The sequence below is a fragment of the Ambystoma mexicanum genome, chromosome 5p (genome assembly GCF_040938575.1).
Source record: "Ambystoma mexicanum isolate Mex_15411 chromosome 5p, UKY_AmexF1_1, whole genome shotgun sequence".
In the NCBI taxonomy this organism is placed as follows: domain Eukaryota; kingdom Metazoa; phylum Chordata; class Amphibia; order Caudata; family Ambystomatidae; genus Ambystoma; species Ambystoma mexicanum.
In genome coordinates, this window is record NC_090930.1 from 891,322,170 (window position 1) to 891,335,031 (window position 12,862).

The 12,862-nt window shown below is 42.0% G+C and overlaps 1 protein-coding gene across 1 annotated transcript in view; it reads left to right on the forward strand.

Annotated features, from left to right (window-relative positions):
• PKD1L1 (polycystin 1 like 1, transient receptor potential channel interacting) overlaps positions 1–12,862 on the forward strand; it is a 2,330,280-nt gene that overhangs the window by 1,984,301 nt on the left and 333,117 nt on the right. The window lies entirely within an intron of this gene.

A 12,862-nucleotide genomic window follows, 5' to 3' on the forward strand; every position in this document is an offset into this window, starting at 1 on the left:
TTCAACAGTTCATCAAGACAATGTAATGGAATTAATACTTCTTTTCCACCACACCTTTTTACCACAACCACAGTACTTTAAATCATCTTCTTCTTTCCTGGTATACTCCTGCTACTACAATTGTGCTCTGTGGCAATGCTTGTTCCGATACTCTCCACACCAGGAAAAAAATTGAAGGTTTGAACCAACAACTGCTTCTTTTTATATATAGTCTATTGAGTCTTATGAAAGTGGGTTAGATCTCTTCCCAAATTGATATTCAATAAAATAATAATTGTCCTCTGGCTCACCTTTTTGCTGTAAGCAATGCAGGTTACAGTTCTCTCTCCTTTGGTGTGTCATACAAGGAGGGCTTTGCTCCTGCTGCCTTTATCTTCTGGTTATGCAACCTCTTGGCTGCTGGCAATACGGGTTACAATGGTCCTCTAATTGGTAATTGGTATCTCTTGTTAGGAGAGTTGCACCCAGTTTGCCTTGATAACCCTCTTCTCTGGCTTTGGCAATGCGGGCTATGATGGTCCTCCAATTGGTATCCCTTATTAGCAGAGTTGCACCCAGTTTGCCCCAGTTCATTCGTTCGGTATTCAAAATTATTGCTTTCACCTTCGGAGCTTCCCCGGCTCACCTGTTTCAGGCCAACTCATTGGTATACCTTCTGACTTTCTGGTGTTGCTGTGGATCTCTTCCGGGCCTCCTCTGCTTCTGCCAGCTCCGGTTTGACTGCTGCGGTCCACTCAGTCCTTCATAGGAGCTCTGGCAGCTCTGTGTGATCTCCGGTGAGACTTCAGTACCGGAGCAGTTCACAGCGTTGCTTGCTTAAAAACTGCCTTTCCGCTGTGCATTTTCTGTATGTCCACTGTGCCCCAGCATTTCCTGCACAAAGTCCTGCTGCCACCACAACTACACCCTCAGCTTCTCCCGCACAGCACAACTACACCATCAGCTTCTCCCTGCGCCTGCACCTGAAGCCTGTTTATATATTTAAAGGTCTAGCTCAGTTGCTTTCTGCCATAACAACTAGACCGCTCATGTTACTTCATCTTCTCTGAGTCCCTCTTCTTAGCTGATTTGTTAATGGAGATTAATAGGAGGTTGTTAAAGGAGTTGGTGGTTTACCCTTGGGGTTTACATCTCGATATAAGGCAGAATCATTGCAATGAGAAGTTGTGAAATTAACTTCCTTAACCCCTAATGTACCGCTTTCATCCTGGTTAAGAGTTTTCATGTTCTACACTTAGGGTAATTCTGGGAGAGAGAACCTTACATTGACAGCATGGCCTTAGTGATTGATGTATTCGGGAAATCTCATCCTCAGAAGAGGATGAATTCTGTGTCCCGCATGTCAGAGCCACCACTTCCCCCTGACAGCTGTCACCTCCCATGTGATCCTCTCTCATGTTACCACCCACAGGGTTAGGACCAGGTATCAGCCGTCTTCCGCTAGCCACATGAGAGGAGACTTTACTGTGGGGTTTAGTGATAACTCTGCAGGATTCATCACTGGTGGCAGTAAATGGGTCCACACATGGAGACTCCCCTCCCGGGTTAAAGGACTCCCTTTCGAATAAGCAACCTCCCTTTGTATTATCCTCAAACACCCAATATAGTTCTATCAAATGACGTACACCAAGACAATTCATACATATGTTATTGTAATGTCATTACTGAAGACAGAAATCACTATGGTATTGTGAAGAGTAAGAGTGCAGGAGTTGTAAAGAATGACTACCAACTACTGACACAAAGAAACCATACAAAGTTCTAAAGAACACAAGTCCAACACAAAGGAAAGGCTGGAGAAACCCCACCGTTGTGTGATAAAAAGTGGGAGGATTTAGAAAACAAGGAAGAGAAACCCAGGATATTCAAATCGGCTGGCTGAGGCAAGCCGGAGACTCGGGGAGAACGCTGGTTTGCATGGCGGCAAACGAAAGGGGACAAGCAGTGCTCAAAGAGCACTATGGAGTGAGGAACACTACGGAACAAGTGTCCAGAGAATGATAGTCCCAGGATGGACTTTCGACCAGGGCTGACAGAGAGCCCCAACTTCGGCCTGTCGTGGATAAAGGACGCCGACTGCAGACCACAGGTCTACCAGACTGAAGAATCTCCCAGAAGGGAAACCAGTACAAGAGGTGGTGGCCAACAGGGAGAGAGAAAGAAGAACCCAAACGGAGCTGATAGCATGTTCAGAGACTGGAGCATGTCTCCAGAGAAATCGGAAGAAAGCGGAAAAGCCATCCTGAAGAACAGTGAAACAGAAGCAAGAAAGAATGCCGAACCAGTGATGCGGTCCTGTTAGGTTCCAGCTAAAGGGGTGAGAGGGAGACCTGGAAAAACTTGAGTGAGTAATATCTAATATACTATAAAGAGGGAAACCCAATTCTTACTACTTTAGTAGTAACTATACCTTTTATCGGGAATGCTATATTGTAGGACGTAAGAGGTAGTTAGTTTATCAACATCTTACAGTCGAACTTCATTAAATTGGCACTGTAAAACATATAATTCAATCAATTTTTAATAATCATTTCAATGAAAAAACACATAATAACTTAAAAAAGCGATGGGTGAATCCCATTCACTCTACGTAAAACAATTGTATATTGTTTAAAAAACAAACAACTTTGTTGTGCCACTTTAAATTTTTTTCCCAGTGAAATTAGTGGATTCCGTCTTATTGACACGAGTGTGGTTCTGTTATAAGTGTGGGGAGCTATAGCTGTCTCACACTGGTCACGGGACCTCAATTATGGTTATTAACTCATAATTCTAGTGTCAATGCTAGAAACTCGACATGTTTCAGTTCTTGTAACAATTCATAGAACTTTCTTCAGGAGGAGTGTCATATTCTAAAAAACGACGACGACGACTTGGACAACGATATTAGAGCTTGCTATTATTGCACGTCTATTAGGTTGGTAGTTTCTGTTGCCCGTGTTAGTTAATCAACTTGACTGTTCTTGCTGAAGCTGTTGATAACAAGAAAGTATGGAAAAGTGTAAGCTTTAAATGCTAGTAATACTTTAAGATAAATTTAATTTATCAGACAAGGATAGTTTAGTTAGTTACCCAGTCTGGTGAGCAACGAGTGGTTCTTAATGAGGAGTCTTCCTGTGATAAATGCAGGCTTTAGTCCTCTAGGTCCATAGTGGGTATTTAAATTTGTCCACTGGGATCTGCAAATATAATTTGCATAAATAAAAAAACTGCTGTCGGAATAGACCGGCTTAATCTCTTTTAGCATGTGTAGTGCTATCTAAAATTGCTTACCTTAAGTGAGGGAGCAATTATCAAAGGTGCATACAGAGTGTAGACCTGGGTTCAAAGAAAGAGAATCTTCTGGTATGGAACAAGTCTTTTACATGGAGCGGTCATATCAGTCTGAAACAGATTTAAGCATTCTTGTGATCTCTGTTTTAATAAGTAGATAGGGGCTAGTAATTTTTAGGCATATTATTGAGGGCTCATCTTAATACTGTAAGTGCCGGCGCTCATGTAGCCCGAAAATGGTAATGGTATCTCTCGGTAGAATCTTCTTTAAGTTCTGCCGTAGTGCAAACCGTAAATGGGTTTCTGAAAATAGGGTAACATCTGCGTTAGCCATTAGTAGTTGGATCGAAGTATTAAATAGAGACCTCTATTATGGGTCTGACCGCATGTGTTATATCCCTTTTATTGTGAATAAATTCGGGAAGGGAGAAAGTTGTGTAATTACCTTAGTGCGTTCAACTCCGTATGTAGGACGCAGCTCTCATGGTCCCGAACCTCCTCTCGGCGCTGTTTCAATGTAGAAAACTAGCGCCATTTTAGGTGTACGGAGTTAAATAGATTAGATAGTCCTTCTTTTGTCTCTCGGTTCTGCGTGGATGTTCGTACGCTACCGACCCAGTTACGGTTGCTAACAAATAAACATGCAGGGAGCGCAGACACGGCGCTATCAATGTTATTAAACAAGACTCTATAGTGTGGCGACTTCTTCCTTAAGGTGGAAGAAGAGAAAAGTGTGCACACAGGGTCCCGGGGAGGAAGCCCATGTAAATATAGAATATCTTTTATGGTTACTAGTTGAGTATGTAGTCGGCCTTATTACCAATCTATTTGGATCAATATAGAGCATAGAAATATAATGAAGAAATATATATAGATACTCAGGATAGTTGGATAATATCAGGCCGTTATACTAATTCAACTAATTATGAATAGGTTCATTCTATTCACAAGAAAAGGGCAAATAAGTGTAAAATGCACTTAAATCAAACGGCTAGGTGTCCAATACACGAATAACCCATTTAACACGTGTCAGCGCTAGGTTATATTTTATGCCATTCTATTGCTTCGTTGAGTCCCACTTTATCACTTTTAGTCTGAAAAATGAGTCTTTGTTCCTTTTCAGGGAGTAATGTTTTCTTTGTCAATGGGTCCTTGCCTTTTATCATGAGTAGCACTGCCCATTTGAAATCTTCGCTTGAATGGTTATATTCTACGTAATGTTTGACCATCGGTGCCATTAAAGTTTTGTTTCTGATGCAGCTTCTATGTTCTATCATGCAGGTTTTTACTTTTCGAATAGTTTTACCTATACAGTTTTTGCCGCATGGGCATGTGATCATATATATGACATATTCTGAATTACAGTTTGTCAATTGCGTCTGTTTCCATGGTGTAGATAAGCCTATCTCTACATCTTTAGATTGTTTAGTAAATTTGCATACTGAACAGTGTCCACATGGGTAATGGCCGATAATAGGGCTCAAACCCCATGTGGCAGTGAGATTCTCGCTGTCATGATGCCCGCTCCCGGGGAGCCGGTTCAAGCCCTGCGTCCCCGAAAGCGGACATCCTGTCCCCAAGCAAAGACCCAGCAACCCCATATAGGGGCCCTTTGGACTGTGTCCTGGCGCCTATGGCGCCAGGCTCATAAAAGACATCAGTCCTGGCGCCATAGGCGCCAGGCTCATTATGGGAGTGCTTGGGTGCACTTACCTGATGTAGACCATGCTGCAGGATCCCGGCCTCCTTCAGGCCTGAAAGGAACTACTTTACCTGTGGGACTAATTTACCATCCGGGCGTGGTCGGGGAAGGATACATACCTGGAACGTCTTCCAAGGCTATTTAAACCCCACCCGAACAGCCACACGTGCTTCGCGTTGTTCTGCATCTAGCAGCTGGACGCTCACCGTGTCTGCTCCTGCATCCTGACTTCTGCCACGCCTGCCAGCATCCTGGATCACCTGCAAAGGAAGAGAAGAAGAGAACAGAAGAAGGAAAAGTCCTTACCTGCTAAATCTGCATCCCGGAGACATCTCGCCGACAATCCTGAAAAAGAAGACTTTTATTTAAAAGCTCATCGCGTCGATCGCTGCAGCGCCGCATTCCACTCACCTTTACAGGGCGCCTCCATGTTCAGCAGCGATCATCCGGATTCGCAGTCACGCCCCAGCGCCTAGGGAGAAAAAGGCAAGAACAAAAGGTGAGAGAGAGAAGGGAATAAGGAAAGCTAAATCTCCATGTTAAGACTTACCTGTTGATTCATTCCCTCTTCATTTCGGGTCCGCGCCGCATCCTGGCATTTCCGGACCCCGGCCCCTAAGGGGAAAAAAGGACATCAGCGTTAATGAGCGAATGAAAAGACATTACCAAAAAAAGCTCATTAAAGACTTACCTGATTTCTACAAGGATTTCACCTCTCATCTCGGGTCGGTGCCTGTTCCCCGGCATTCCGTACCCCGGCCCCTAAGGGGGAAAAAGACACTAGTTTTAGTACATTAATGCATGGACACAAGGGGAACCTCTTATCAAAAAACTTACCTGGAAGCCAAGCAAGTTTGGTTCTCACCAATCCGAAAATCCAGTGAAGTAACTGGATACCAACGCGCCCCTGCATCAGAAGCAGGATGGAGAGCTTGTCCTTCCAGACCCTAAGGTGAGACGCTACGGGGTATCACAGAAGGGTTTTGAGGAGGGTGAGAGGGGAAAGTGGGAGGCCGATTGCATTACCCCTGAGACAGTTAATCCCCTATTTTCGCCTACAGAAGGATACTTCTGCGAGCCAGACAAGCCAGATTTGGGGGCCCGCTCCAGTCCGTCTTCCGAACCCTGCGCATCACCTTAGAAGAGGTCACAGCAGCGCGAACCAGGCCAGCGCCTCCGTGGGAGTCAGGTGAGCGTTACACTCAGGTTCGGGTGGTTTACCTCTAAATTTGCTGCTAATTACCTTGTTTCCCATTGTTGTAGATTTTCTGTAGGCGAAGAGTGGACAGGGAAGTTTGTTTGTAGATTGGTCATAAATCTTCCATTGTTTATGCATGATGTTGGTTATGGATAGACTCAAATTAGTGAATGTATTTACGCTGACTAGTCTATCGTCTGGAGGTTTAATTACTTTGTCTTCGAGTAACTCTTCCCGGTTATTATTAAATGCTCTTTTGGCTGCTTTACGTATATGTTTTTTTGGGTATTCTCGATTTCTCAGTTTTTGCTAGCGAATAGTAGCTTCTAGTTCATACGATTCTTTAGTGCTATTGTTTCTTTTTAGTCGAAGAAATTGCCCATAGGGAAGGTTATTTTTCAAATGTTTAACATGGTGACTATGGTAGTGCAGGAGAGAGTTCCTATCTGTGGTCTTGTGGTAAGGTCGTACTTGTAGGGTTCCTGATTGATTAAAGATAGTTAATTTCTTCTTTTTCAATCATCATTGTGAATTGTAGATGGCGATTCTGTTGGTTCAGCCATATTACAAAGTTTTTAGCTTCCTCTTCAGTTCCTTTCCATATGACGATAATATCGTCAATGTACCTAGCCCAGGATTGTAAATTATTTTGGAACGGATTGTTGGAATAGATATGTTTCTTCTCAAAGAGTTCGACATAAAGATTTGCCACGCTGGGGGCCATGGTAGCTCCCATGGCAGTCCCTTCTATCTGCCTACCTGCTGGTAAAACTGACCTTGGAATTCGAAAAAGTTTTTAGTTAGTGCAACTTCTATGCACCATAGGATAAAGGAAGTAGGTACTGGATCCTCATCTAACGTTGTAAGTAGTATTTTCTCAAGTGTTTCTATAGTCTGTTGTTGAGGAATATTGGTATATAAAGAAACTATATCCAAAGTTATAAGATATTGTGTTTTGGTATCGTAGGTGAGGTTTTCATAGCGTTTAATTACATCTTTAGTATCTTTTAGATATAATTCCATTTTGGTGACAGTTTTTCAGGTAGTGGTCAGCATATTTAGAAAGTGGTTCTAAGATGGAATTAATACCAACTACTATGGGTCATCCCAGAGGCTTAGTTAGGGTCTTATGAATCTTGGGTAGGCAATAGAAAGTGGGAGTAGAGGAGTCAGTGTTGGTTAAGAATTCACATTCCTGATGACTTATCCAGCCTCTGTCTTTTGATTTTTCCGCTTTTAGCTCAATCATATGTAATAGTTCTTGAGTAGGGTTTTTAGGTAGTTTTTTTAATAGTATTGTGTATTATTTGACTGACTCAAACACTCATCCACGTAGTCTATTTTATTGAGGATGACTATCCCTCCTCCTTTATCGACTCTTTTTTTTATTATATCCTCATTTTTAGAGAGATTATTTAGTGCGTTCAGTTCTAAACGACTCAAATTCTGAAAGAGAGGGTGGTTTTTCTTTTCAAGTTTTTCTATTTCTCTGAGGACTTTTTCTTCAAAAATTGATTCCAGGGAATAGGAGTGGCTATGTGGACAGAAATTTGAGGAATTTATTAGTCCTGAATAGTTCTTAGTTTGTGTGGTGATCACTTGATTAGATGTATCGGAGAAGAATTCTTTGAGATGCATCTTTCCCATGAATTTATGGAAGTCGCTGCACGGGTCATGTTTCCTGGTGATCACAAAGCCTAAACATTTGTTAAGCACTGATTCTTCTAGGTCTGTTAGTTTGTATTTTCGAAAGGTTGACTAGGAGCAACTGCCGCTCCTTGTTTGTCGTTGTTCCAGTTGTCCCGATTGGGACCTTGTTGTAAAAAATTCTTGGATTTATTCCCTTGGTTGCCTTGTGCTCTCTTATTATTGCCTCGCCCCCTTTGGGGGATGGTGCTACCAGAGGCCGTGTTGTCTGGGTCGCTATTGCTATTGCTTGAACTATACGAGGTAGCTCGAGAGCGAACTCTTCAGTTTTTATTAGAATTCTGTGATTGGTTTCCTTGTTGGCCTGTTGATTTATAGTCTGCTTTGGTATAAGGATAGGCTTTTTCGTGGGAGTATTTGGCTATGTCTTTTTTCAAACGTTGTATCCTTTCTAAAGTATTGCTTTGCTTAAACTCTTTCATGTCCTTCTCGATTTCTTCTAGTCTTTTTTTGACTACTTCTAGTGAGATGTTTTTAAGAAAATCTTCTTCTAGTTTGGTTAGGTCGATTTCAATTTTCTGTGCCATTTATTTTGCCGTGTCTATGATGAGAATAAGCCAGTCTCTTCCACAGCGATTTTCTATATAGCTCCATTGGAGTATAAATTTAGGGGTGTCAAGGAAGAGACAGGGTTCGTTGGAGACTGTCAGGCCTTGTGGTAGTGCCTTGTTTTTTAGATATTCGAGCATTATTGCTCCGTGAAGTTCAGTTCTTATTAGTCTCTTACGTAGTTCATCCCACTCGTTCATCTGTTCCTCTATAGTCTCTAATTCACTATTGTTAATAATAGATATGGCGTTCATAAGTGCTGTTGCATACTCATCACTATATCCTAGGGTTTTATCTTCTGCCATTTTTAAGCTAAGAAGTTAAAAAGGAGACATGGAGTAATATAGATAAGGTGGTAGAGTGCTATCTTAAATACTTAAAGAAGTTTCACTACACATGTGTCTAGGGAGAAAGACCAATCTGTCCGACAATAGTTTCACTCGTATAGGTAAATTCCTGTGACCTATAGCCACTGTGAACCAATATACTATAAAGAGGGAAACCCTATTCTTACTACTTTAGTAGTAACTCTACCTTTTATCGAGAATGCTATATTGTAGGACGTGAGAGGTAGTTAATCAACAGCTTACAGTCGAACTTCATTAAATTGGCGCTGTAAAACATATAATTCAATCAATTTTTTTCAATGAAAAAACACATAATAGCTTAAAAAAGCGATGGGTGAATCCCATTCATACTACGTAAAACAATCGTATATTGTTTAAAAAAACAAACAACTTTGTTGTGACACTTTAAGTTTTTTTCCCAGTGAAATTAGCGGATTCCATCTTATTGACAGAAGTGTGGTTCTGTGATAAGTGTGGGGAGCTATAGCTGTCACACACCGGTCACGGGACCTCAATTATGGTTGTTAACTCATCATTCTAGTGTCAATGCTAGATGGCAAAACTCGACATGTTTCAGTTCTTGTAACAATTCATAGAACTTTCTTCAGGAGGAGTGTCATATTCTAAAAAACGACGACGACGACTTGGACAACGATATTAGAGCTTGCTGTTATTGCACGTCTCTTAGGTTGGTAGTTTCTGTTGCCCGTGTTAAGTAATCAACTTGACTGTTCTTGCTGAAGCTGTTAACAAGAAAGTATGGAAAAGTGTAAGCTTTAAATGCTAGTAATTCTTTAAGATACATTTAATTTTCAGAGTAATATCTACAAATGTTGTGAAACAGAACATAAAATTATACTCATCCAAGTGAGTGGAAAACTTATAACAAGAGTGAGAATCACAGCGATAACAATCATACTTGTTCCAGTGAGGAGGAACTTCATAAGAAGAGTGAGAATCGTAGCAAGAGCAATCATACTCATCCCAGTGAGTGGCAAACCTATACACAGAGTGGGACCAATCCTAGTCATCCCGGGGACTGGCAAACTTGTAATGTCCTAATGAGTGGCAAACTTGTAACAAGCGTTATCATACATTTCCCATTGAACAGCAAACTTGTGAGAAGAGTGAGAATCCTACAAAGACAGATGAGAGGAGTGAAGATTTAAAAGGCCTCTATATGTATGGTTTAGTGAGCATTATTCAAAGAAAACTCAGAGAAAGAAGAGCAACCAGAATCTAAGGGCCTGGATGGAGCCCCTTTCAAGAACTAGAAGACGTTCTACAAGAAGTGGCAAGGGACAATTTGAAACTTTCTTATTAAGGAGAACTGTGAGGACTGAGAGCTGTGCTAAAAAAAGCCACCCAGGAGAAGGGAGTCATTCTCCTGGTCTTTCTGGTCTCCTGGTCTTTCTGTTATTTAATATAAGTGGTAGGGTCAGGCTAGGTTAGTTTTGTGACAGACCTTTAGTTGGGGACTTCACTACTGATGACGAGGACCCTAGTTTAATTGTGTTTCGTAGGGAAACCCTTAGTTTAAGGAAAGTTAGACGTTTTCTTTATTATGTTATAATACATCGAATTGAATATGACATCCATTGGTCTGTCTCCTCCTTCTGACCTATCATATTCAGTATACAAACCTGGCACTTGTCCTGCGGCTGACATCTGGGTATAAGCATGTTATCCTGAACCTGAATTGATTTTGCAGGTCGTAATGTCAGAGGTCATGCCCCATCTCAGAGTTATTTTCAGGCTTGTGCAGAGACTTCGTTTTAGCTGTGTTTCCCTTCTTGTTGCTGAATGAAGAGCTGTTTCCAAGAGGTTCTAGAAAGTTGAGTGGGCTTCCTGTGTTACATGGGCATGGTTATGACTTCAAAGAACTCCCAACTGCACCTCCCCCGCTCCCCATGGTGGTTTTGTGGGTGTGGAGAATAAGGCCCTTTTTTTTTTATTTATTCATGTTTTGTTGTTTCTACAAAAACAAATAATGCAGAGCGGGTTAGGGCCAAATGTGACATCAACCGTATGCTGGCAGAGGAATCATTCTGGTTAATTCATGTCCCCAAAGCGCCCTCAATTGCAGGCAAGGTATTACTGCAGTCTGGGCTTTCAAATCGCCACCAAATGCTTTATTGAACTTGTATCACTTTAAATTATCCAAGTACTGTGTACTTGAAGTGGACTAGAATAGGGTGGATGGGATTCATCCAGTAACCTTACTACAATAAATCGCACCTAGACGACTAATGCTCGTAGGTGACTTCTACTGTAGGACACTGGTTTAGACCTGAGCATCCCGGCATATCTCTATGTAACTGGCGTTCTGATTCATGCTGCCCCTGCACGTGAGATATCAAATTCCTAATGGAAGAAAGATGAGGGGCAATGATTTGGTTTGTTTGTGGGTGAGCATGTGTGGCGACGTACTGTTAATTTTCATGAGTGTATTTCCCTTTCAGGGTTTAATCCATGTGGTGAAGTGACCCCATTGACTTTGCCACATCAACCTGGGTATTGTATCACCAGTTCCACAAAAGCAGCTGTCTGCATCAAATGCATACTCCCCACCTTAAGCCAATCCCTTTTGAAAAACAAACTAGCAAAAACTGCATTTGCCAAAACTCCCATCTTGAATAAAACCAAAACTGGACGAATCCAGCAAATGTAATTTTGGACCTGGGAGGTGATGTGTCATACAGGAGACCCAGTTAGGTCCCCTCTGCCAGGAAGAAGGCTGGAAAAAAACGTTGCTGGGTCATATGGCCTAAACTATGTTAACAAACCTACCAGAAGGGGACTACATCTCTGATAATCCCAACAGAGGAAAACAGACCGGACTAAACCACGCTTACATATTTTGACTCGGGGAGATAATAGGGAAGACTGGGGTAACCCACACAAATGTTTTACAACCCCCAGATGTGGCAGGATTGGTGAACACCCACCCTCCCCCATTTGAAATAGTGTATGCTTGAAGCCCAATCCTCAGAAATACAGTTAATGGAAACACAGACAGAGCCCTACTTCCTTCCCACACTACCAGGAATGCCGGGAAGGAGAGAACTCATGTTTCTCTCACAACTGCCAGCACATGCGAGACAGAATACCTGAAGCCAACACTGCACCAAACAAGCATTGGCAAAGTCAACAGATTGGGCTTTTGTTTAAGCCTGGGAAAGGCACTTGCCAGGCCCAGCCGTGGTGGTATTAACTGCCCCTTGATGGTAGCAGATGCAAAATTACGCGAGTACCTGGGCATCTAATGGCATTGCCAATACTTGTTTTTAACAGGACTTCAGTGAAGGACACGCAGAGTGTTTATAAATCAAGTGGTTGGAGGCAGGACTGGTAAGACATTTTCATATTTCTTTTTTTTCTTTTTTATAATGGCAGTAGCTGGTTTACAAATCCTATTAAGTCATTAAATCTCAGAAGACTGCTTTGCAAAAACACTGGCAGGACAAAGTTCGATGGTAAGGCTTGAGTAAAGCGAGCTCAAAGAGTTCTCTTGAGGAGGTGTTTTGGGCAGGGAGGGGGAGGAATGGGTGGGAATGGCCGTAGGGAGTAGCATGTCCATGGGAGGTCAATGGCTGGTCATCAAACAAACAACACCTACATGCTGTGTGCCATTCCTCAAATGCCATTTCTCCACTGTACTCTTATGCAATAGTGTTGGCTTATAGGTGTTGCAAGCCATACATAATGGGCCAAACTAAAAAGGAAAAACGTTTTCCCCAAATTCTCAACCCACAGAAGTAATGTTTAATACACGTTGTATGCCATTGTTTGTGTCTATGTATATTTATATATATGTATATGTGTGTGTGTGTATATATATATATATATATATATATAGTTGTATAATAAATGTTTTAAAGTGTAGTGTATAATTATAAATAGTATAAATGTTAAGTAGGGGAAAGTAGAGGGAGGTACCCTGGTGTGAGGTAGTCTAAGGAAGCAGCGTTCTGCCTGAGGCCACCTTGGTAGGGGAGGCCACCCATAGAGGTCATCCTCTAACCTCACACTCCATGTGGGTGGTAACTGATTGGGGTCTTCTGCGTCTGACGCACCTTATTGCTC